At 43.9% G+C, this 23,321-nt stretch overlaps 1 protein-coding gene across 5 annotated transcripts in view; it reads right to left on the bottom strand.

The window, feature by feature from the left end:
• Positions 1 to 23,321, bottom strand: part of Zbed4 (zinc finger BED-type containing 4) — a 42,757-nt gene that overhangs the window by 18,028 nt on the left and 1,408 nt on the right. For 2 of the 5 annotated variants that reach the window (XM_076556529.1, XM_076556527.1), the window contains exon 2: positions 21,605 to 21,784. The exons of 2 other annotated variants lie outside the window; for them this stretch is intronic. The gene's annotated coding sequence lies outside the window, so the exon portion shown is untranslated. Of the gene's footprint in view, positions 1 to 21,604; positions 22,043 to 23,321 lie in introns of those variants that run through there. One more of the 5 variants, XM_076556528.1, reaches the window with a different exon arrangement.

Here is a 23,321-nt window from a genome sequence, read left to right as displayed (position 1 = left end):
GTCAGAAAATATAAATGAACCACAGAATGGACCATTAATCTGGGAAAGTGAACAGTAACTCATTCTTTTTATCATTATCCTCGAATACCTATTCCCCTTATTGGGTAGAGACTTTCTGAACAAACTCCAGGCAACTATCTTGGTCTCAGGAGGTACAACGTATGCTACAAATGGGGAGCCCGGCCAAAGCCTCGATCTTCACCTGTCCCTTGAATTTGGAGTACCTCCTCCTCCCGGGCCCAACTCAGGCCCCTGAAGGGGAATTAAAAGAGTAACTGATTGAGAATGCTTCAATCATTTAGGTCGAAGACAACTCTCCTAGTTTGGCCAAACATGTACCACCAGTTATAGTACAACTGACCTCTGAGGCTATGCCCATCTGAGTCAAACAATACCCCATCAATTCAGAAGCCAGAGAAAGGATCAAGTCAAATAGTACCCCATCAATTCAGAAGCCAGAAAGGGATGGGGTCCATATCAAATGCCTCCTCAAGGCAGGCATACTCACTCCATGCCAATCAGCCTGGAACATTCCCTTATTAGCAGTTCAAAAGCATGAAACCTGAGACTATAGACCAGTACAGGACTTAAGAGAAGTAACTGAGCAGGTTGAGACTATTCACTCAACTGTCCTCAATCCTTATACACTGCTCAGAATGTTACCACTGGAACATAAGGTTTATACTGTATTCGATTTGAAGAATGCATTCTTTCCCATAGCTTTATCAAAACTAAGAAAGCCCATCTTTGCAACTGAATGGGCTGATCTTGAACTGGGAATATTGGAGCAACTAACATGGACTTGATTACCTTAGGGGTTCAAGAATTCTTCTACCATCTTTGATGAAGCCCTCAAACAGAACTGAAGTCATTTTTGCAGTAAGTACCCAGAAGCCACCCTACTTTAATATGTGGATGATTTACTGTTAGTAGCTAAAGACAAAGAGGACTGTTTAAGAGCCACTCTGGGGTCTCTTAGAAACTCTGGCTCAATTAGGCTACTGGGTCTCCAAAAAGAAAGCTCATATTTGCACACCCTAGGTCACCTATTTAGGGTATGAATTAAAGGAAGGAAAAAAAAAACTATTGTCAAAAGCCCATATAAAGGTCTTAATGAAAATTCTTACTCCAACCACTAAAAAGCAAATTAGGGAATTCTTGGGGGCCATTGGGTACTGTTGCCTCTGGATAGCTGGGTTTGCCGAAACTGCCAGGTCCCTATACTTGGCCGTGGCAAGTATAAGGCAACACCCCTTTGGACTGGACTCAGGAACATAAACAGGCCTTTTAAGAACTTGAAAGAGGCTCTTGTACAGGCCCTGGCTTTAACCCCGATTTCTCCAAGCACTTTCATCTCTACATTCATGAGAGAAACTGTGCTGCCAGGGGAGTCCTGACCCAAACCCTGGGTCCTTAGAAAAGGCTGGTAGCCCTTATCTCAGAAAGATTACATCCCATGACCTCAGGATGGCCTCCCTGTTTATGGGCCATAGCAGCTACTACAATTCTTGTAAAAGAGGCAAATAAACTTACACTGGGACAGATTCCAACCATAATGGTCCCACAACCTGTACAGACCCTATTAAGAGTTGTCACTACTGCTGGATGTCTAACGCCTACCTAACCCAGTACCAGGTCCTTCTCCTAGAAAAGGACAGATCCAAAGGATTTGACAAATCCATGGCTATTAACTCTGCCACCCTGCATCCATGACTGCCTGGATGCTAGATGTCATCCAAGGTTCCCGACCAGACCTGACAGATGTTCCCTCTTGTTTAGAGACACTGACCTCTATACCAATGGCAGCAGCTTCATCCATAAAGGAATAAGATATGCAGGGATGGCAGTAATTACAAGCTAGAAAGAAATAATATGGGCACAAGCCCTACCCAGAGGCACACCAGCCCAAAGAACAGAAATAATAGCCCTAACTCAGGCCAAGGGAAAGAGAGTGAACATTTACAGATAGCCGATATGTCTTTGCCATGCTCATGTCCATGGACAAATACACAAACAAAGAGGCATACTAACCTCAGAAGGGGAAAAAAATTAAAAACAAACACAAAGCACCAAGTCATCCAACCGCTGGAGGCCAGCTAAACTAGCTATTACACACTGGCTAGGACATCAAAAGGACAATGGCCCCAGACCCAGGGGAACAATTTTGTAGATAAAGCAGCCAGGGAGGCAGCTCTTAGGGACCTTTGCCCCCAAACCATATTGGAACTATCAACCATCCTGAGTCCCAACTCCACCTCAATGAAAATGCCCCCACATACTCTCCAGAGGAGACTAAATTATACTCCAGCATGGGAGCCCATCAAATTTGCCATGGATTATGGATCCAACCAGACAGAAAAATTTGCATGCCAAAGTTATTGGGAAGGAATTGGCTGACTGCTCTCCACAAGTCAATACATTTCGCACGCACGCACGCACGCACGCACGCACGCACGCACACGCGCACACACACACACACACACACACACACACACACACACACACACACACACACACAGTCTCAGAACTCATCTCCCCTTGTATTGGTTGCCTGGACATTGGGAGATACTCCAAAACATCTCAGATCATTGCTTAACCTGTACTAAGGTAAATGCCAAAAAGAGCATGTTCTCCAAAGGACATGGGAGTCAAGGTACAGTACCTGGTGAATTCTGGGAATCGAACTTTACTAAAGTCAAACAAAGACCATATGGATGTAAATACTTGCTGGTCTTTGCTGACACTGTCTCGGGCTGGGTAAAGGCCTTTCCAACTTAAACAGAAATGGCCCAGATGGCATGCAAAAAATTAATTAATTAATTAATTGATTGGAAATTATCTCAAGATTTGGCTTTCCCTTAATCCTGGGGTCTGACATAGCCTGGCCTTCACAGCTAAGCTATCTCAGTTGATCTCAAAATCTCTTAAGAGTTCAGCAATGATAAAAAGATGAATAGGACTGTAAAGGAAGTCTTAAATACGCTTGAGACTGGTGGTAACTGGGTTGATCTCCTGCCTTTTACCCTCTCCAAACTCTTTTCCCCTTGGGGAGAAGGACATGAACAAGGATGGAAACTTCATTTGGGCGCTTTGGGGGAAGGTTGTGGCACTTTAAAACTGGAAAAAAACTTGCCGGACAGTGGTGGCGCACGCCTTTAATTCCAGCACTCGGGAGGCAGAGGCAGGCAGATCTCTGTGAGTTCGAGGCCAGCCTGGTCTACAAAGCGAGTTCCAGGAAAGGCGCAAAGCTACATAGAGAAACCCTGTCTCAAAAAAAAAAAAAAACTGGAGAAAAACTTACAAAGTATCAAAATGTATACATGTCTGGCACCTGCACTTAACCCTAAATCCTGACAGGGACAAGCACCTATCATTGTAGCTCTTGGAGCTGTGTAACTCGTGCCCCCTGAGAAAAGTTCAACAGAGATGTTCTTACCACCTCCCAACCCCACAGAGATTAGAGGTATTTGGTAAAGCTCAGTCTCCATACTGAAACATCAGGTGGACTTGCTAACAGAGGTAGTTTACAACAAAATAGGAGAGGCCTCAACCTGCTCTTTATGTGTAGCCTTAGGAGAAACCTACTGTTTTTATGCCAGCCAGGCAGGAAGAACTAGAAACAATCTTAAAACTAAGTATTTACACCAGCAGGAGGGAAACAACTGGTACCAATCACTGTTCAACTGGTCCCTAGTTAACAACTCTTACTGCAGCTGCTGCAGGTACCCGAGTCCTCCTGATAATGACCATGCATCTTCCAATGTCTCACAATTCTGTATTCCATTAGATAAAAAACGATAAAATACTTGCCCTCTGTCAGCATCATCAGCCCCTACAGCAGCTGGAAATGGAAGTTACCTGCCAAGGATTTGAGAAGGACACACAAGACAATGGGGGGGGGGGGGGTAAGAAACCAGCCCGGCTCCATTTTGTAACCAGTTAGGTTTGTGTTTACTATAAAACTTAAGCTTCTGTCTCTTGGGCTGCACCCCACTCCCATGGCCACACAATGTTCTGTAAAGGAAAATTTCCTGAACAGCTAGTCTCGCTTCTGTAACCATACTTGTTTGAAAAATCCCCCACTGCCTTGTATTTCTGCCCTATAACAGAGGCTTGAGAAATTGGCTCCAGGTTGACCTCTTGAACGCTGTCTCAAGAGGGAGATGGGTGCAGGAGTTCTGCTGTGCACAGGACAAGCTTGCTTTGATTTGGCCATGATTTGAGGTTGGTGGTCTTCTTCTGAGTCTGTGGGATTAACAGTGGTACCTGTTCTTGGATGGAAACTTCCAGAACCTCAGGTATCTCTCACTGTATTAACACAAAGCTGAACAACACAGATACCCAAAGGTGATTAGAAAATTATTATTCTACTGCGAATGTAGTCAATGAATACCACAAATGTAATTAATATCATGAGTGTAATTAATGAATATCATGAGTGTAATTTTAAAAAATAAATTAAAAAAAGAAAATTATTATTCTGTAAACTGGTAAATATGAAGAAAGAATCACTATTTTTAGCTTCCTACCTTTGGTACAAGGAGAGGTTCTTTCTTTGTAGAAGTCCATCTGACGACACCTGAGCAAACTGGGTCAGAACCATAACACAACTGTAGCTTCTGGAAAGAAGCCTGCCTGTACGTATCTACAGGTGTACACCAGTAGCTGCCAATCAAAATAAGATACTCCAAACCAGGCAATGGTGGCGCACGCCTTTAATCCCAGCACTCGGGAGGCAGAGGTAGGTGGATCTCTGAGTTTGAGGCTAGCCTGGTCTACAGAGTGAGTTCCAGAACAGCCAGGACTACACAGAGAAACCCTGTCTTGAAAAAAATCAAAATAAAATACCCAGGTATGGGGCTATGGCTTTTTTTTTTATTTTGTCATACTAGGTAGCACAAGATAACCCCACATTTTTGATCCTCCTGCCTCAGCCTCCTGAGTGCTCAGAATACAGCTGTGTGCCACTATGCTTGGCTGAGTTGCTTAAGTTTTTTTTTCAATTGTGCAGCGTGCGTGCGTGCGTGCGTGCGTGCGTGCGTGCGTGCGTGCGTGCGTGCGTGTGTGCGTGCGCGCGCGCGCGCGCTCCTGTTAGGTCCCATAGCCAAGGGTGCAGTCTATGAACAACGTAGGGCGCGCTCAAATATCAGATCCCTTGGGCTGGAGTTATAGGTGGCTGGTTGGGGGTGAGCTGCCTGCTGTGGGTGCTGGGAACAGAATGAATGCTCTTACACCTCTCTAGCCCTATGGGGTGCTTTTTGAACTAACACATCTGAAAAGGATATCTGCCTGAAGTAAAATTTGAATCTGATCCAGCCTCCAGATCCACCTACCAATTTACAGAAAGCCAGAAGACAAAGGCAGAGTAAAAAGTTCATAGGGATGCCTCCAGCAAAATCCAGCCTGAAGAAATACAAGGGCAGCCGCCACAGGAGGCAGGACAGGGGTCAATCTACATGAGAATGACTTGTCATTTAAAAACACTGCCCATGGCCGGGCGTGGTGGCGCACGCCTTTAATCCCAGCACTCGGGAGGCAGAGGCAGGCGGATCTTTGTGAGTTCGAGGCCAGCCTGGGCTACCAAGTGAGCTCCAGGAAAGGCGCAAAGCTACACAGAGAAACCCTGTCTCGAAAAAACCAAAAAAAAAAAAAAAAAAAAAAAAACACTGCCCAAACTTGACAAGTACTTAGAGGTATTCAGTCAGCCATAAACTTGTTTGTCTGTCTGTTGGCCTACCTACCTAAGTATCTATCTGGAAGTTACTGCCATAGAACTCAGGCCAGCAGGTACCTTTACTTAAAGGATGAGCCTAAGCCAAGCAGAAAATGACAGGGTATTATTTCCAGACTAAATGCCAGATACAAATACGCTCGTCATACAGCAACCCACTGTGACACACATTTAGCTTCAGCATTTGCTCTATACTTTAAAAAGGCTTAGGGCTGGGCAGTGGTGGCGCACGCCTTTAGTCCCAGCACTCGGGAGGCAGAGCCAGGCCGATTTCTGTGAGTTCGAGGCCAGCCTGGGCTACAGAGTAAGACTTAAAAATAATAATCTCAAAAAAAGGGGGGCTGGAGAGATGGCTCAGTGGTTAAGAGCGCTGACGGCTCTTCCAGAGGACCTGAGTTCAGTTCCCAGCATTCACACATCAGTTCAAAACTGTCTGTAACGCCAGTTCCAGGGGACCCAAAACCCATGGCAAAATACTAATGCACATAAAATGAAGATTACAAAAAAAAAGTTAAAATAAATAAATAAATAAAAAATACATAGGCCTGCAAATTAGCTCATCATTAGGTAAAGGCACTTTCCACTACGTCTGATGGCCTGAGTTTGATTCCTGAACTCCACATAGTGGAAATAGAGAACCAACTCATGAAGGCTGTTCTCTGACTTCCATGTGTGCACTGACACATCCACACCCACACATACAAATCCTTTAAATAAACAATACATAAAACTATACATGTATAATAACAGTACATGCATACACATACACAACGCAACAGGACTCTGGCACTGGAGCTGATAGACTGATGGTCTCCAGTGTAAGGTAGAACAACAGACAGGATACACATGCCCTTCATTTCTATAAAGATGATGCTATAATTGTCCTGCCAGGAATAAAGTTATTCCAAGGGAATCTGATTTCTTTCACTATCAGATTATTGAAATAATGGCCCCCAAGAAATTGGAATTTCCCCCAGGAATTCTCATGCTAGGAAAAGTGGAAAGCTGACCGTGGTGCCAACAAAGAAAAACAATCTGTCTCCAAGAAGACATGACACATTCTGACATGCTGAGCCACTCTGAGGAGACTGGTGTCTAGACGATGGGTCTTTGACCAGCACTGCTTAGTTATGTATGTATACCTCTTGCCTTCCACTTAAACCTTAACCTTATGTCCAAGGATGGATTGGGGTGGGGCCACTGAGCCTCTATTTGTTCCTTTTCCCAATGTGTCCACACTAAATAAATCTTCCTGTGCTGTTCACTACTCTGCTTAGTTGACCTATTGTAGGCAAGGGACTAAGCTTCGGTTGTTAGGGCTGACAGGGGCCAGGTTCTGACCCCAACAACTCTGGGAACAATGTGAGCCAGGCCAGGGGAAAAGATATATATGTTGCCTGGGGAAAAGATATATGTTGCCTGTCAGTCCCTCAGAGCACGTGGACTCCAGGAGCGACTACGCAGGGCCACACGGCTATGGGAACTCCAGAAATCCATCTTCCTACTTCTGCCAGCACTGGGTACTTTCTACTTTCATCGTGTGAAGCAGAGGATGAGTCCTCCCAGATCAGTGCACCTCAGGTTTTGCCTTCCTGTTAGCTTAGGCTCCCTTCAGCTGTCTGGGCTCTTACTGAACCATCTTAGCAACTGCCCCTTGGTGACTGGTCTTATCTCTTTGGAGCCACTGAGCTTCTGTTGAATTATTTTGGCTATTGTTGCCATTTCTATGACAGGCCTTGTCAATTTAGAAGCTAAGAAAATTTGGAGGTCTGTGACTTGGGTATCTGTTACATACAAGGTGAATCACTGGAGTTCTGCTGAACAATTTGGGGCAGAAGATGATGTGGGGGACCAACCCCCACTTTTACGACCCAGGGCAGTCTTGAGTAGGGAGAAGTGAGAAGGATTAGATAGGAGATACCTAGATGATGAGTGGAAAGACAGAAACACAGGCTAACCTCAGGAAGGCTGAACCCACCAGCACTGAACTTTTTTCCAAAGGGCTTTTTATGACAATGCCAAGGGATGGAGCAAAAGACCTCCCCCTTGCTAGTTACACCAAATGTAGACCCTTCCAAGCACCTGGTACCCAGGCCCGAGGTCCAGTCATCCTCTTATGCAGACCTGCTGGGCAAAGCCACGAGGAAACCTCAGTGGGCTCCAACAGGAAAGGGTGCTGAAGAAATCCCTACCGTGATTTATATAACCATGGAAAATATCGCCTTGAAAATATTGTCTTGATGCCCTGAAGAAGAAATCTAGTTAACTAGTCTCTTGTAACTTTGTGAGAGCCAAAGTTACATTTTAAGTTTTAATTACATGCCTTAGCCATCCATGAAACAAAAATGCTTCTGATCTGCAAGCCCCTTGCCCAAGGACAGATAGTACTGGAAGACAGAAGACTGGAGTACTGGAAGCTAATGTTTATGGAGATAACGAGCCATGTTTTCACTCCCCTCAACAAGTTTGTGCTTGATCACTGGGCAGGAGGTTCAACATTTGCCCCTGATTGGACATAGGCTGGAGGTACTTCAGGATGTATATATGCTTGCCCTTGATTGGACCTGATGGGAAATACAATGAATTATGGTTTTCCTTCTTAAGCCCTTGTAAAACTTGATCCTGGGCCATTTCCCAGGAACCTGGGTATGGACATGGCCAGTATTTAATTAAAGCTTATTTCAAATTTGGCTTTAAATTGTGGTAGTGGTCTTATTCTTAATCGGTGGGGTTAACAACTTATTATGAGAAAAATTTAATTGTCCTGGAAAGTTCCTGAAAATAACTGAGCAGCAAACCCCTGGCCACTTCTTTTTCCATTTTTTGAACTTATCACATACTGAAATCACTGTTCCTGGCATGCCTGATTTAAATGTAGTTCTGAGTGCATAAAGGCATTTGGGAATGACTTCTGGACTGTTAATATAGAGGAGCTTTGGCCTCTCTTTGTTTTCCTCTTCCTCTGAAAATAATTAACGATTAACTATAGATCTGGGGACTGAAGAAACTGGCTATGAGGACTTTACCAGAAGCAGGCCTAACTAAAATGTTAACAGAAATGGTAATTTTCAACTTTCTTTCAGGTGGAATGGTTTGAGGATGGCGCTTTCAAATGTCAATTCTGGAAACTGAGGCTGAGAAAAAAAATCACTTTGTAGACCAAGCTGGCCTTGAACTAAGAGATCTGCCTGTCTGCCTCCCAAGTGATGGGATTAAAGGCGTGTGCCATCACCTGGCTATGTTAACATATTTTATGGTTTTATTTAGGTGGCGGTGGTGTTTGAGATGTGTAGCCCTGCTGTCCTGGAACTTGCTCTGTAGACCAGGCCAGAGATCCACCTGCCCCTACCTTGCAAGTGCTAGGATTAAAGGCATGTAGATGTAATTCTAAACAGTCTTATTAAATAAGAAACACAGAGCCAAATAAAAAGTTAAAAGCCCAAGAGGTCAGAGCAGTAGCAAATTGCCTTTAGCTTACCAGTGGCTGCCGTCCTTCCCCTGAGAAAGAGATCTACTTCCTGTGTGTCTGTAATTTTAATTGCCTTTCTGTTCTGCCTTCTCATTGGCTGTAAACCGAACCACATGACTTCCTCATCACTGCCTGTCTATACAGACCTCCAGGTCTCTATGGTTGGTACTGAGATTAAAGGCGTGTGTGTCTCCATGCCGGCTGTGTCCTTGAACACACAGACCATGTGATCAGGGATTGAGGGCATGTGCTACCACTACCAAAATTCTGCTTAATGGCTTGTTCTTAGCTCTGATCCCCAGGTAACTTTATTAACATACAAATAAAATCACATTTCAGCACAAATAAAATATCACCATATTTCCTCCTTCTATTCTAATAAAAAGGAAAAAGGAAAAAAGTTATAACTAATATAAGAAAAACTATATACAATAAGTACAATAACTATATACCATATATACAACCAATAAATACCTAGATATAGCATGTTTCTTAAAAGGGCTTATTAATAAAAACAAACCTGGAGCCAGGTATTGGGGTGAACGCTGGAAGATCAAAGAGACAGAATCAGCCACAGCTAACCTCACCTCGCCAATTCCTCAGCTGATCCTGTTTCCTCGAACTGGAAACCTCTGTGTTCTCATCCAAATGGATCTCAGCTTAACTGCTGCTTAACCAGCTCTAGTTCTTGGTTTTCACACCTTATATTCCTTTCTGCTTTCTGCCATCACTTCCTGGGATTAAAGGCGTGTCACCATGCCTGGCTGTTTCCAGTGTGGCTTTGAACTCACAGAGATCCAGATGGATCTCTGCCTTCGGAATGCTAGGATTAAAAGAGTATGAGTGCCACCACATTCTGGCCTCTGTATCTAGTGGCTGTTCAGTTCTCTGACCCCAGATAAGTTTATTAGGGTGCACAACATTTTGGGGAACACAATATCAGCACAAAGGCGTTTGCTACCACCCATCCGGCTGTATAAAGCACTTCACAGTGCTGCTAGCTTTTGTGTTTATTGTATTATACAAGTCTCCTAAAATGCAAAGCTTAGCAGAATATTTTACCAAGCTGGTGTCCTCCAAACTAGAATTCTCAGTGGTGCTAACCTTCCCAGGCCTATTCATGTGTTCCTAATTGTATTATGACTATTCTCTAAGCAAAGATCACTAGACATGTCCCAACACCATGCACCCCAAACACTGCCTAATAATTTTAAAGACACTAGACATTTGCCACCCAGCAAGCACATCGGTAAAGCAGTACTTAATTTTCAAAACAGTTTTCTTTAAATGTTTGCTCTTGTTGATTGTGTTTTTGTAAATCTTTCTAATTGTGGTCTGTTAATGTTCTACAGAGGTACAACTTCTAACAAGAGAACCTGAGCAATGTTTTTTTTCTTTCATTTTAAATATACATTTATTTGCATGTGTACTCATGCTTCCACAGGCAGGTCAGAAGACAACCTGCAGGAGTTGGTCCTCTCCTACCACATGGTTTCTAGGAATAAACTCCAGCTGTCAGGCTTGGTGGCAAACACCCTTACCTTATGAGCCATCTCACTGACCCTTTGAAAAAAAACTTTTTTTTTTTTTTTAATTTCAGGTGGTGGTGGCACACCCCTTTAATCCAAGCACTTGGGAGACAGAGGCAGGTGAATCTGAATTTGAGGCCAGCCTGGTCTACAGAGTGAGTTCCAAGATACCAGGGCTACACAGAGAAATCCTGTCTCAAAAAATGAAAACAAAACAAAACAAAAAAATTTTATTACACGTACTGTGTGTGTATGTGTACCTGACTATATATGGATGTCAGAGGAGGAAGTTTTCTCCTTCCAACATTCGAGGCCTAGGAATTGAACTCAAGTTGCCAGGCTTGGCAACAAGTGCCTTTACTCACTAGGCCATCTCACCAGTCCCACTGCCCACAGAACAGGCAGAGTTAAAGTAGAAGAACAGACTCCAAGACAGCCCGACCTGAGAGCTACTCCTTCTAAACCTCTTAGTTGGTTAAAATTGTACATGAAGATTTTATCGGCACTAACATCTTAATATCACTCACTTACTCCTTACCCTACAACATGGGATCAGATCAGACCAAGCAGGACAGACCTCTCTCTGGCAATGAGGGGCAGCTGAGATAAAACCACCAGATGGTTAAGCAGTGGTGTTTTCAGAGACAAGGTGGGGAAGTTGTCAGGATAAAACCAACATCTGCTGAGCATAATGGTACTTGCCTATGATCTCAGCATTTGGGAGGCTGCAGCAGGAGTATCTCAAGTTTGAGGTAAGCCTAGGCCCATACAGAGACTCTATTTCAAAGCCAACAACAAAAGGAACCACTTCCAAAAGTGACTAGAGCCAAGTTACAGAAAACTGGGCATGGTGGTGCATGCCTTTAAACCCAGCACTTGCAAGGTAGAGGCAGGTGGAGTTCCAGGCTAGGTTGGTCTACACAATGAGTTCCAGACCAGCCAGGGTTATATAGTGAGGTCCTGTCCGGCCCCCCTCCCCCGCCCAAAAAAAAGACAACAGAAAAGTTGTTTTGGAGAAATGGTTCTTACACAGGGTTACCGGACACCCTAACAAGGGATCCTACTTACACTGTGTGTATATCTGTTTCAGACACAGGCATTACTTCACCATGAGACTGATGTATGAAAACAGAGTAAGGACATGGAGCTGGCAGGAAGGAAGATATTCTAAAGAGACAGTTGTGACCCTCCTTTTGGCTACCAAACTATTCAAACAATGGTACCCAAGAAACTGGTAGCAACATTGTAAAACACTGAGACAGACTCTTCTAAATAAGTGTGGGAGGGACACTGCTTTAATTTTTTTTTTTTTTTTCCTTTTTGGAGACAGGGTTTCTCTTTGTAACAGTCCTGGATCTCACTTTGTAGACCAGGCTGGCCTTGAACTCACTGAGATCGGCCTGTCTCTGCCTCCCAAGTGCTGGGATTAAAGGCGTGTGCCACCACCTTCCGGCTATGCTTTATCTACCTTGCTCCCCCAGCTGAGGACTGAACCCAGGGCCTTGTGCTTGCTAGGCAAGCGCTCTACCACTGAGCTAAATCCCCAACCCCCTATGCTTTATCTTTTAAAAATTCATATTTTTAACACATACATATATATATGCTAACATATACTTAACATATTTTAACGTGTGTGTGTGTGTGTGTGTGTGTGTGTGTGTGTGTAAGATTAAGACGGGTGCCTGGCTGTGGTGGTGCATGCCTTTAATCCCAGCACATGGGAGGCAGAGGCAGGCGGACCTCTGGGAGTTTTGAGGCCAGCCTGGTCTACACAGTGAGTTCCAGGACAGTCAGAACTACACAAAGAGAGACCCTGTCTCCAGTTGGGGATTTAGGTCAGTGGTAGAGTGCTTGCCTAGCAAGCGCAAGGCCCTGGGTTTGATCCTTAGCTCAAAAGAGAGAGAGAGAGAGAGAGAGAGAGAGACAGAGAGAGAGAGAGACAGAGAGAGAGAGAGACAGAGAGACCCTGTCTCAAGAAGAGGGGAGGTGTGGGAGAGGGAAGGAGATTATAACATTTCCTGCCTTTCCTTTTCTTTTACAAATCCCTCCCATGTACACCAGTCCCCTGAATGCTCTCATTCAAATTCATGTCCTTTTTGTTTTCTTTCTTAAAATTGTTATGGATTGATTGAATCTACTATGTGGGTCCTAGGAATCAAACCCAGGACCTCTGCAAGAGCAGCCAGTGCTCTTAAACTTTGAGCCATCTCTCCAGCCCCATGGCGTGTTTCTTTACTTGGTGTGTGTGTGTGTGTGTATGTGTGTGTTTTCCTAAATGTATCAATACAACCTGTTCAGTCTATATAATGTTACTTGTATATGTATGTTTTGAGAGATGACCATTGGGTATTAGATAACCAATTAGTGTGCTCTTCCCTGGGGAAGATTATTTATCCCGTTCTCAGCAGTTCTTAATTTTCTGTAGTTCTTTGTCTACAACTGAGGCCTCGTGAGCTTTCCCCCTTCCATATTAGCATTAGCATGTCTACTGGTGATGTCCTTGTTCAGATCATGACTACTGTTATCGTGAATACAGTCTGTTCCCCTCACATTCATGTTAGAATCTAGTCCTCATTATGTTTATTAAGAAGTGACACCAGGTGGTGGCCTGAGAGGTGATAAAGGCCTGCTATAAACACAAGTCTGGCTACAACTCTATGGGTACCATGCTCTTTGTGACTCCGCCAGCAGAAGACCCTCACCAGACTTTGAAGCAGAGCGTGGAACCAAGACAAACCCCTTGCCAGCCTGATGACAGACATGCACTTATATCCCAGCTATTGAGGAGACTAAAGCAGGAGGATCACTTAAAGCCAGAGTTTTAGGGACAGCTTGAGTAAACCAGTAAGAGTTTATCTCATAAAAACAAAAAGGTACGTGGACAAAGTTAATTAGATCTTTCTGGAAACTATGACCCTTTACCCTACAGCTCAGACCACTCTAGAACTTAATTCCATGTGAACAGCAGAAGCAAAGACAAACAGTAAAGAATGCACTATAAGGAATGTCCTTACACATTTGAGTTAGAGCAAAACAGATATACCTATTGTAGGGAGATGGATCCAACAGGCCACATTACAATTAAGGGGATAAAACAACAAAACCAAACCACTCTGTTCTTCGGGAAATACCATGAAGAATATAAAATAATAAGTCTCAGAATAAGAGATTTTTTTTTTTTTTAAAGGGCAAGAGTTGGAGCTGAGAGACGGCTCAGAGGTTAAAAGCACTTGCTGCTCTTGCAGAGGACTGGGTTCAGTTCCCGGTACCCACATGGCAGCTCACAACTGCCAGTAACTCCAGTTCCAGGGGATCCAATGCCCTCTTCTGGCTTTTGTGGGCACTGTATCCACAAAGTGCACAGACATACACATGTGGGCAATAACATTCATACACATAAAATAAAAATAAATAAACCTTGGCCAGGAATGGTGGTACATGCCTTTAATCCCAGCACTTGGGAGGTGGAGGCAGTGAGTTCCAGAACAGCCAGGGCTATGTAGAGAAACTCTGTCTCTAAATAAATAAATGAGTAACAGCTGGTCAATGGTGGCACATGCCTTTAATCCCAGTACACAGGAGACAGAGGCAGGCAGATCTCTGTGAGTTTGAGGCCCGCCTGGTCTACAAAGCCTGGGCTGTTACACAGAGAAACCCTGTCTCAAAAAAACAAAAAAAAAAATAAAAATGAATAAACAGATATCAGGATATGTATGGTGGTTTGAAAAAAAAAGGCCTCCATAGGCTTATAATGCACCATGCATATGCAGTGTCCTGAAAGTCAGAAGATGGCACCAGGTCTCCAGGACTGGAGTACAGATGGTTGTGAGCTAACATGTGGGTGCTGGGAATTGAATCCAAATCCTCTGGAAAAGCAGCCCGTGCTCTTAATCACTGAGTCAACTCTCCAGCCCCCTTACTTTCAATATTTTATAACCATAAAGAGCAAAATTTTAGTTTTTGTCATCTTTTTAAGAAAACAACTTTTTTTAATGCTACTTCAGCCTCAAATCAAAAAGGGGGGAAGCACATTAATTAGTTTTGGTTATTGCTGCACCAGACACCTGTAGCTCTCCAACATTGTCACACATATGTGAAGAAGAATCTACTTACTGATAAGGGTAATAGTCTTGAAATGAGACACTGTACAGAATTGGAAGGTGGAAAGAAAGATTTGTTCATTTTGATACTTTTTGTAGGCGGCCAGTTTGTTTCTCATAGGGAAATCCTGGATCACCCGTCGTCATGTTGGCTCCTAAGGGACTGCTGTTGTAAGTGGCTCATCAAGAGTTGAAGTTCATGTAGCCTTGTTGGGAATATGGAAAAGGAAGAAAGCCACAGGACTGCCCGTCCAGTCTGGGAAGATCTGGATGGTTCTGCACATGCAAAAATGACTTGAAATTTCTGTATAGACACTTGTACAAATCTCTCTTCAGCTGACTGAATGTTGGAAGATAGCCCTTCTCCAAAGCAGGGGTGGAATGTTCTGCTTTCACCACACATTTTATAAGTACATATCCTTTTTTGAATTGGCCTATATATTGTAGGTCCCTTTTGTATATAACCTCCATTCTTTTGCTTTAAAAGAAAGTCTGTTCATATTTAATGCCCTGTATTAGTCAATGATTTTTGTTCAATATTATTTGAACCATTTGCCATTACCAAAAGAGAAATACTTATTTGTGTTTTAAATAAAACTGATATAGGGGGAAAAAAGAATCTACCTATCCCAAGACTGTAGGGGTGACACTTCGATCTTGAAAGATGAAAGTTCCCAGGAGGATGGCACTCAGAGCCAGCATCTATTCCATAGCACTCATTTTATTCTCCAGAAAATAAAAACCAGTTTAAAATGAAACTAAGGGCTGGGAAGATGGCTCAGTGAATAAGACACTTGCTACCAAAGTATGGGGGCCTGAGTTTGAATCAGGCTACACACATCCCCGTAACCTCAGAACTGTGGAGGGTAGAAACAAGAGAACTGCTGAACCTTGCTGCCCACCAGCCTAGCTCCAGGTTGAACAAGAGACCCTATTGTAAAGCAATACTGTAGAGTTACAGCAGAACATCTGACATCTTCCTCTGGCCTCCATGCACAAATGCATGCACTTGCACATACATGTATTCTCTCTCTCCATGAGGCATACATATAAAGTAAGATCATCAATGACAAACAAAGGTCACTTCCAGAACAGACCCAGTCCTTTAGCCCTCTCCAGCTCAAGAGTCACCCTCTGACCCAGGACTAGCCTTTTGATGTGGAAAATATTGCTGTACTTGAGCAGGGTAAGAACAGAGGGAAAGATGAGGCAGAAAGGGAACACTCAAAAATACAAATTTTTGGTGCTGGACAGATGGCTCAGCAGTTAAAAGTACTGGCTGTTCTGCCAGATAACCTTGGTTCAATTCCCAGCACCCACATAGCAGCTTACAACTGTCTGCATCTCCCAGATGTGACACCCTCACAGAGACATACATGCAGGCAAAATACCAATGCACATAAAATAAAAATAAATTATTTTAAAAAAATACAAATTTTCTAGTATTTTTTATTTTTCAGTTTCAAATATGAAAGTCCTAAATTTACTCAGGCAATGGTGGTGCCCACCTTTAATGGGGGAGGGGGCAGACTGGTCTACAGAGCTACACAGAGAAACCTTGTCTTGGAAAAACAAAACAAAGCAAAACCAAACCAAACCTCCTAAATTTTAAAGCAATTGTTCAAAGGACCCTTTCCATAGTTTAGACAGCATGGCATGGAACTATCTCAATTTAAGACATATGTTCTGATTTGGGAGAAAATGTTGCTTTCCAATTAAAGCTTTGCTATGCATAAGTACGCAATGAGGATGACACTCCCCCTTTTAGTGGGGATCACTCAGTGATTTCCTAACACAACCACCTACTTGCATTTAGTCAACTCAACTGCTTTGACTACCTGATATATCCAACATGGGGCAGCATTAACTTTTCCTTTTTCACATTCATATTGTAACATATTAAATGAAAACCATTTTAAAATACCACTTCTCAACAGTAGCATTCTGCCAAAACTCCACACACACAAGTGCCCTGCTGTGGGATGTCCTGTATGTTGTGAATATATGCTGCTATGACTGATTGATAAATAAAACACTATTGGCCAGTAGCCAGGCAGGAAGTATAGGATAGGTGGGACAAACAGAGAGGAGAATTTTGGAAAGTGGAAGGCTGAGGCAGAGAGATGCTGCCAGCCACCATGATGAGAAGCAGATGTTAAGATACTGGTAAGCCACGAGCTACGTGGCAACTTATAGATTAATAGAAATGGGTTAATTTAAAATATAAGAACAGTTAGCAAGAAGCCTGCCACGGCCAATCAGTTTATAAGTAATATAAGTCTCTGTGTGTTTACTTGGTTGGGTCTGAGTGGCTGTGGGACTGGTGGGTGAGAGAAATTTGTCCTGACTGTGAGCCAGGCAGGACCAGAAAAACTCTAGCTAAACTCTAGAAAAACAGTGCCCTTTATGGTTAAGGCTCTCATATAGGTCAAACAAGCCTACAAGAGAGAATGTAGAAGCTCTTACCAGAATGACATTTCCCCTTCCCCCTAGCAACCCCACACTAGGATTAATTAGACCTAAAAGGCCATGCTCCCCAAATGAAGAGCACACATGACATCTTCAGCAACAAGAACTCTCCACAGCAAGACTGGAAGGCACAGGGAAGGCTTGCTACATGCAGGATGTGCTGACAACTGCACAAACATGCTGCCCTGACTACGAGTGATGAAGTGGCAGAGAGCAGGCTGTGATCAAAGCTCGACTCCTTCCTGTGGGTTGGCTACCAAAGAATATTCCATCACCCATGCCATGTGTCCAAACATGCCACCTACACTCACTCAAGTCTCCAAATGCCAGGTCACAAGGTCTACACAGAGGCAGAAGGACAGACACAATACTAACCAAGATACAGGATTCTGGTCTGGAAGAAACAACTACTCAAGGCAAGTGGGAACTTAACTACAGACTGGCCACTGGATGACACCAGGGCTTCTCATTTCTTAGACGATCCGTGATGGAAATGGAGTGGAGAGAAAAGAATACTTCTAACACCCACAATTTCCTCCAAAAAGTTTGTAAGCCCACAGAGGAGACAGCTGGCACCCTGAGGGTCCCATCTAGGGATAGGACATCAAGGAGAACCAACTCTGCAGGTCAGAAACTCCACAACATAAATTAAAAACAAAAAACAACAGTAGCAACAAATAAACCATCTGTCTTCAACAGGACTTTGCAAGCCCTCACAGAGCTATCAAGGACACATGGGGGTCTTCGTTTCCAAAGATCTTAAAATCTTAAATAAGACCTGGCCCATACCCGAGGGCAACTTTAATCTACTAGGCGTTCTGCAGAACTAACATATTCTAGGGGAAGCAACACCATCAATAGCCTTAATGCCACAAATGCCATAGAGTCACTGGGCTATCTAGATGACAACTATAACCACTGAGACCATCCTGAGATGGGAAGCCCAAAGCTACAAAGAGTTAAACTTCAGAAATCTAGAACCAGTTATTTCCATAAGACATGGTCAGAAACCCTGATAAGGCTACCTTGGAAACAAAGCACATTCCACAGTAAGCAAACAGCCCACATTGAGGTCACTTGGTCCCTGTTTAGTCCCTGAAATGTTCTGGGTCACATACCACAAGCCTGGATTTTTCTGGTTGCTCTTTTTGTATTTCCCCTGAACTTAACACTAGCATCTTCATCAGCTACCCTTTATGATCTAAGCAGTCACCAGTGACAGGCCTAAGCCACAGTTTCGGCTGAAAGTCGCTGGAAATCTTTAAATGTCCTTCACAGGATGCGAATGTGGCTTTCATGATACAGTGGCCAAACAGAGCCACATCCCTGTGACTGACAGATGGAGAAGAGACCACAAGGTGAGGCTTAGTGAGCAGCCATGATGGCTGCTTTAGACGAAAATTCAACTGTTCACAGTATCTGCAGAGGTAATGCAGTTGAACAATGCAAATCTGGGGTTGCTGGTTCACCAAGCCAAGGGACCCCAGATCAGGGAGTAGTAGCTATGGCAATCACGACAGCACCCTTGTAGGGCAGCAAAGAAAAACAGGCTTACTGCTGCTGGTGAGTAGACTCTGTACAAAAGAGAAAGAAAAACCTGGGCCACAGCTGCTGGGAGGCCCTCACATGGGAGAAGCTGTAAGCAGAACTCGTCCCTTGTTGGACTTTTGTCCCAGCATTTTCACACCAACCAAGTCATTTAAATTGTGTGGCCACTGACTTCCCAAAGCATATCCCTAAGGAAGTGGGGAGGAAGCTACGGCAGACTGGCCCTAGACCCTGAAGGCATGACACACCCCCTGGCACCCAGCCCCTCAGAGACACCCTCAAATGAGCCAGAGGCACTTCATAGCACACTCCCAGACAGAACACATAGCAACAAGTCTGCCCTTAACTGTCTGTAATTCTCCTTAGAAAACTACTTGGGAATTGGAGCTCCTTATTTTCTTATTTTAGAGAGAGCATCTCAATATTTTGTACAAGCTGGCTTTGAACTTCTGTGTTCAAACAAGAGGCTTCAACCTCTTCCCTCAAGAGCTGGGAACAAAAGATGTACCAGGTACAGGAAGGGCCCTTTTCTCAAGTTTATATAGGTCCCTACCACCATTATAAAATTATAAAATGCTCTGAGAACAGGAATTTATGAACACTCTTATAGCAGGTAGTGCAGTGCCAGGTACAGGGAAGAGGCAAGAATGGCCCACAAACAAGGCAGGGAAGTTCTTCTGTCTCTCCAGATGTCCTCTTCCTCAGAAACAGAAAAAGTTTTACTATTCCTAGCAATATCCTCCAAAATTTGAACTACTAAAAGCATATATCAAATAATTAGCAAGAAGGCTATGTGTTGAGTGTAGATCAGTGGTAGAGCACTTGCCTAGCGTGTCCAAGGCCCAGGGATCAATTCCCAGCACTACAAAAAATAAAATAAAAAAAATTTTAAATTAGAAATAATTAGCAAGATGGGCTGTTGAGACAGCTCTGTGGGTAAAGGTGCCTGCCACACAAACCAGACAACCGAAGTTGGATCCCTGAAATACACATAATGGTGGCAGGAGAAAACTGCCTCTACTATCTTCTGACCTCCACATGTGTCCTGTTCTGTGGCACATGCACCACCCCATAATGCACACAACAATAATTTTTAAAAAAAATTAAAATATGATTAGCAAGGAAATAACTTGCTATTAATAAGTACTTTGAAATCACTTTTGCTAAAAAGCACCAACTCCTCACCTGGGACCACATGGTAACTAAATGCAGACAAAAGCCTGGCATTCGGGCAGTGGTGGCATACGCCTTTAGTCCCAGCACTCAGGAGGCAGAGCCAGGCCAATCTCTGTGAGTTTGAGGCCAGCCTGGTCTACAGAGTGAGATCCAGGACAGGCACCAAAACTACACAGAAAAACCCTGTCTCGGGAAAAAAACAAAACAAAAACAAAAACAACAACAACAACAACAACAAAAGCCTGGCATTGCTGGCCTCTTTCTGCATGTCTCCTGTCTTGAGACTCTGGGTCCCTCACCTGTTTAATTCTGACTATAGATATGCCACATCCTCAAGGAGTCTTGTCTACAAGCTGATGACAGCCAATCCATTTCATGTTCCTTCAAGGTTGAAGGCACAAAGTGAAGATACAAACTGAGGTATCTTACTGTCAGCTTTGACAATGCCCTGTCCACAGAAGGCACCTTAAGTCTCCAGTTGTCCTAAACCCCACAGACAGATCACCTCATGATGAGATCACCCCCCAGCAGGAATACTCATCTCAGGGTAACTGGACTGTCTTCTTACCACCTTGAAGAACCAGAACTGAGATAATGATCAACCAGACCACACTGTGACCAAGACTACTTAATTATATATCTCTCTTGTCCCTACCTAATTCTGTTTAAACTTACAGCTCATGTCATGCCCCGAAGATGGGCTTAAACACTTACTTTCCATCTCCCCTAATGGTTGTTTTGTGCCCTCTCATACTCCTGTTTGCACTCCCCACCTGCAACAGGGTTTCTCTGTGCAGCCCTGACTGTCCTGAAACCAGCTCTGCAGACCAGGCTGGCCTTGAACTCAGACACCTGCTTGCCTCTGCCTCCTGAGTGCTGGGATTAAAGGATCAAAGGTGTGTGCCATCATGCCTGACTTGTTTGCTTTCTTCAGGGATGAGTGGCTGGACCTGGTATGCCGAAACCTGGAGTTGGGACTCTGGCCTAGGACTCCAATTACTTACAGGCATATTCCAGGATAAAGAAAAGCCTAGACACTAAAAAGTAGGGCAAGAGAGCTAGAGAGATGGCTCAGCAGTTAAGAGCACTGGCTGCTCTTCCAGAGGACCCGGGTTCAATTCCCAGCACCCACATGGCAGCTCACAACTGCCTGTAACTCCAGTTCCAAGGGATCCGACACCTTCACACAGACACATGCAAGCAAAACACCAATGCACATGAAATAAAAAGTGGGGCAAGAGTACCTGAAAGGCTGAGGTACAGAGCCCTGGAGGATGAGAGCCTGAGGAGCTGCTGTACTTCCCAGATATAAGGAAGGTCAGAAAGGGCAAGGACATGCAGAGACTCTTGCAGCTACATTCGGTAACATACAGAACATCTGCAGGAACTACGAACCCCTACAACAGCATCCTCAAAGAGTAATGAGAAAAGTGACAGAAGTGACTCTGAATGGGTCTGTGCAGATGTGCAGAAGGAAACAATGCTGGTTGGAAGAGCCTCTGGTTAGTGGCTAGGCCTCTAACCCCAGATGGCTCTCCACCACAGGGCTAACCAGTCAGTGGCCAAGAAAAGAGTCACTTACCTACTCCCTCCTCTCATCAGGTCAACCAGAAGTCAAAACTAAAGTATTTGAAGCCAGGCACATAGGAAACGCAGATATGAAGCGAAGAGGTGGAGGCAGTGACCATGGCCTTACTGTCTCCATGGTTCTGGAGCTTCACTGCCCCGTTCTCTCTTTCCAAACTCTAGGCCCACCAGAGACCTGAAACACATACACATTGTTTTCACTGAACAAACACTATACATGAGCTCTCATATACTCCCCTCCCAATTTCCTAAAAGCCCTTTCAAAGGTGTTAGGGACTCTCCGTGTATGTACCAACATGAGAGTTTTCGATCACCAAAACATCAGTCACCACAGTCAGGGATTAATTAACTGGTCAGGGACACACTTGTGTAACTGTCAAAATGAACTAAGAGCTTTCTTTCTTTTTTTTTTTTAATTTATCTTTACTTTATGTTCACTGGTGTTTTGCCTGCATGTATGTCTGTGTGACTGTCAGAAGCCCTGGAAATGGAGTTACAGACAGGTGTGAACTGCCATGTGGGTGCTAGGAATTGAACCCGGGTCCTCTGGAAGAGCAGCCAGTGCTCTTAACCTCTGAGCCATCTCTCTAGTCTCTTGCTTTCTTTCAACGTAAGAGACTGCATACCTGCCTAAAAGAGCGAGTGTCGGGGTTAGGGATTTAGCTCAATGGTAGGTAGAACGCTTGCCTAGCAAGCGTAAGGCCCTGGGTTCAATCCTCAGCTCCAAAAAAAAAAAAAAAAAAAAAAAGAGTGAGTGTCTTAGGCTTTCTATTGCCATGACAAATACCATGACCAAAAGCAACTTGGGAAGGAAAGGGTTTATTGCATCTTACACTTCCAAGTAACAGTCTATACTGAGGGAAGCCAGAGCAGGAACCTGGAGGCAGAAGCCGTGGAGCACTGCTTACTGAATTGTTTCTCAGGGTTTGCTCCGCCTGCTTTTTATACCACCCAAGACCACCTGCCTAGGGGTAGCATACCACATCACTCCCCATGTACCTGGGCATGACTTGCCTATATTGATCATTAATCAAAAAATGCCAGACTTACCTACATGCCAATTTTAAGGAGGCATTTTCTCAATTAAGACTCCCACTTCTGGGGGCTAGAGAGGTGGCTCAGTGATTAAGAGTTCTTCCAGAGAACCTGGGTTGAATTCCCAAAACCAATATGACAGCTCACAACTGTCTTAACTCCAGTTCCAGGGGACCCAACATTAATAAAAAAAATATTTAAAAATTCCCTCTTCCAACGATGTTTCTGTCAAGTTGACAGAAAACCAACCTGCACACTGAGACTTTGAAACTTTTTAAAGATTCACACAATATTTTATTATATATCTTTTCCTAAAAATAAAAATCACAAAGAGAGATATGTTTATAGATTACAGGAAGGGAGCATCAATGCCTTCATGGACAGGCTTACTGAAACCCTCAGGATGTAGAGCAGTGGTTCTCAACCTTCCTAATGCTGCCACCCTTTAATATGGTCCCTCATGTTGTGGTGACCCCAACCATAAAATTATTTTCATTGCTACGTTGTAACTGTAATTTTTCTACGATTATGAATCGGAATGTAAGTATCTGTGGTTTCTGATGGTCTTTAAGCGATCCCTGTGAAAGGGTCGTTTGACCCTAGAGGGTCGCGACCCAGAGATTGAGAACCTTTGGCGTAGCGTCAACCTGGTAGCTACCTCTCAACTCTGGTTAGTA

The sequence above is a fragment of the Peromyscus maniculatus genome, chromosome 20 (genome assembly GCF_049852395.1).
Source record: "Peromyscus maniculatus bairdii isolate BWxNUB_F1_BW_parent chromosome 20, HU_Pman_BW_mat_3.1, whole genome shotgun sequence".
NCBI classification, from domain to species: Eukaryota; Metazoa; Chordata; class Mammalia; order Rodentia; family Cricetidae; genus Peromyscus; species Peromyscus maniculatus.
The sequence above is the reverse complement of the archived record's forward strand: the minus strand, read 5'-3'. Positions and strand labels throughout refer to the sequence as shown.